Source organism: Engystomops pustulosus, chromosome 7 (genome assembly GCF_040894005.1).
Source record: "Engystomops pustulosus chromosome 7, aEngPut4.maternal, whole genome shotgun sequence".
Taxonomy (NCBI): Eukaryota; Metazoa; Chordata; class Amphibia; order Anura; family Leptodactylidae; genus Engystomops; species Engystomops pustulosus.
The window spans coordinates 60,705,267-60,708,716 of record NC_092417.1 but is presented as its reverse complement, the minus strand read 5'-3'; positions in this window follow the sequence as shown (position 1 = coordinate 60,708,716).

Here is a 3,450-nt window from a genome sequence, read left to right as displayed (position 1 = left end):
TGCTTTATGTAGCTTACCGGACAGCCCATTCTTTTACACTGCCCTTATTGGCTGGTGCATGGTGTGCGTCACTGACAGCTAGTAAGAGGATCAGGGAGGAGAATAAGGAAGGAGCTGCAGCCATGGGGGAGAAAGAGAAAGTGCCCTCAGCACAGGAAGGAATTACATTTCTATAGTCATAGTGATATCTGGTGCCATGCAGCTCTGTCCCTTTAAATATCAAGGATCATGTGGACCATTAATTGTAGCGGAGTTCAGAAATAAATGCTATTTGGTTGAGTGTGATCCTGGGAATTCTAGTGGATCCTTGACACGAGACAAGAAGGGGAAAAGATCTTGTTGTGATATCCTGGCATTTATCATTTACGGCACAGCTTGGGTATAACAAACCAAATCTCACCACAACAAGAGAAAACAATGTGCCATTATGTATATTATGTATCAATTCAGCAGTATTAGATTATAGAATTAAAAAGAAATAATATACGTCACAGACACTCAATGATAGCAGGCTCCTAAAGTGACCTGAAGCCCAAACCCGTAAAGGGAGTGTACCAGCAGTTTTCACCATACAAAGCATGGTCAAAATGTAGCAGTCCTGGAGATCTGGGAAACTGCACCTTTGTGCCTTTGTGTATGTTGTAAATAACTTCAGAACTGTGATAAATGCTTTTTAAGCTTTTAGCATTGCTTAATGCACTATGGCGCAGTGCTGTGTAGATCATAGTCCCCCTATCTGCTCTGAATCTCTGAAGGCTTCTGGTTAGACATTACAGCAGATGGGTGGGAACAGTTTGCAGAGATAAAAAAAATGTCACAGTTCTGTAGCTACTGACACACACAGGTAATAATAATCAAAATCTTTATATAGCACCTTTATATTCCGCAGCGCTTTACAAATCATGGGGGACTAAACAAGTAAAATATAGTCATATGGAAACAATAGGAGTGAGGGCTCTGCTCCCAAGAGCTTACAGTCTGTGAGGGTGAAGAGCGTGAGAGGTATGATTACACAGATCTCCAGGAGCGTTCCCTATCTGCAGCATTATATGGTCAAAACTGTTCATAGACCTTGTTCAAATAAATCATTATAGAGAGAGTGGATTTGCAGAATTTCTTTCCAGAATATTTGTTGTATTTTCACAGAGCTTAAAGCCTCTTTGGCCTTTAGTTTCATATTTATGGAAAAATATTGGGTCACAATAACATGAGAATGTCTAGTTAAAGCACTTGGTACCACACTCTCCTTTAGTCCTCTCAGATTCCTGCTTCTCTCTGCACTCCACAGTGGCTCCTAGATACTCAGACTACTCTACTATCATTTTGTAGTCTGACACTCCCCATCGTCTGTTTGGGAGCTATTCAAGGTGGGTCCCTACCACAGCACCTTAGGTGCTAAGTACCCATCAAAGCAACTAGGAAATAGCTACAGGCCCATTCACCAGGAGACTTGTATTATTTTGATTAATACATTCCAGCATTGGTTATGGGGAGATCAAGGCTTATCATATTGTGGAATGGATGTTTGACCTGTCCATGGTGCTGAAAACCCATACAATAGTCATTATTACTTACCTAACGAATGTCCATTCTGCCTCTCTTCTGTCTGTTCTATACATCCCTCTCATATCTATGGCATATATCTCATATTTATCAGCCAGTCCATCTATCAGTCTCATATATTCTCTCTGTCTCCTCTCTATTTTGATCACATTGCCTCTATTTCATGTACGTTCTATTGATCTGTAATGACCACACTATTGATGTCTTACAATAATCGGTGACACCATTCATTCACAAGTCTGTATGAGAAATATGCTACTATGAGAAATATGTTACCCCACAGAGGACCATTAGTTTTTTGTTCTTTTTCCAGACACAATATAACCCCCTCATCATCATGCAGTACATTCCTAACAATCCTTAATAAACCTTATTAATACCTGCTCATGGAGAGCCCATCCGCAAAGGGGACTGCAATTTCCTTATAGATCAATTAATATATATAATTTTTGGTTAAAATAAAAAAGACTTAGAAATTAGCTTATTCCTGCAATGATCAGATCTATTACTCGTGTGAGCATTGTAATGATGTAAAAGTAAGATATGAGAAATAAGGAGCAAGATGCCCTCAGAATATAACAGTTTGCATCACTTTATTTTATTTGCTACATCTATAAATGTGGGGTCTGATTTTAGGTGACCCACAGCAACTATGACGTGACAAGACTGGGCCTGATACAAACAGCAGTATTTTTGACCTATGTGCTATCTATGTATAACAGGCTGGACACAGACTCATACCCTGTTTCCCTGAAAATAAGACAGTGTCTTATATAAATTTTTGCTCCTAAAGAGGCACTAGGTCTTATTTTCAGGGGATGTTTTATTTTTCCATGAACAAGAATTTACATTTATAGTTGAACAAAAAATCTACTTCTCCAACATCCTTATAACTCTCCAAACTCTGAATTTCATTCTGTATTTCTTGTGACTCCATTTCTATTAGAACCATTGGCCCCAGTCTCTCATGTTTAGTAAAAGCACTTTCCATAAATGACGCCTTCTTATCCTGGGAGCTGCTGGAATCACATTTTAAGCACAACAGCCGGTGATTGAATTCTTCCCCATGTCACAACCATTTGCAGCATCTAAAATATTTCCTAATACTAATATGTGGTATGGGGGGACCTGTTGCAATGACTGCCACTAGGTCTTATTTTCAGGGGAGGCCTTATATTTCTAAGCCGGAGCAAAATTGCACTAGGTGTTTCTTTTGGGGGATGTCTTATTTTAGGACACATAGTACAAGCATTTTTCCATATGGACCCAAGTCTGCACTACTTCAATCTGAAGGCACAGAGTTTGAGACATTGGATACCAATTCACAGCTAAAAAAGGTTTGTCAGCATTAAAGGAGTATTCCCGTTTCAGCAAATAAATAGTATTGTTTATCTGATGAAAACTCATACAATTTTTCAATATATTTTCTGTATAAATGATTACATTAAATGTCTTTGGTTCTTATAGTACATTAAACACCGCACACCAAAAAATACCACAGTCACATACAGTGTAGAGCCTCCTGTCACAGCACCTCCCTATTAAAATTAAGATAAGCATGGTGGCTCAGTGGTTAGCACTACAGTTTTTCAGCGCTGGGGTCCTGGTTTCAAGTCCCACCCAGGTCAACATCTGCAAAGAGTTTGTATGTTCTCTCCGTTTTTGCATGGTTTTTCTTCCGGTGTCCTCAGGTTTCCTCCCACACTCCAAAACATACTGGTAGGTTGATTGGATTGTGAGCCCTATGGGGACATGGACCGATTTGGCAAGCTCTGTGCAGCGCTGCATAATCTGTGTGCGCTATATAAATAAAGGAATTATTAATTATCAATTCCTTACGATTTCCTAGATCTCTGCTTCCTGTCATTCTAAAGGAAGCTTTATTGT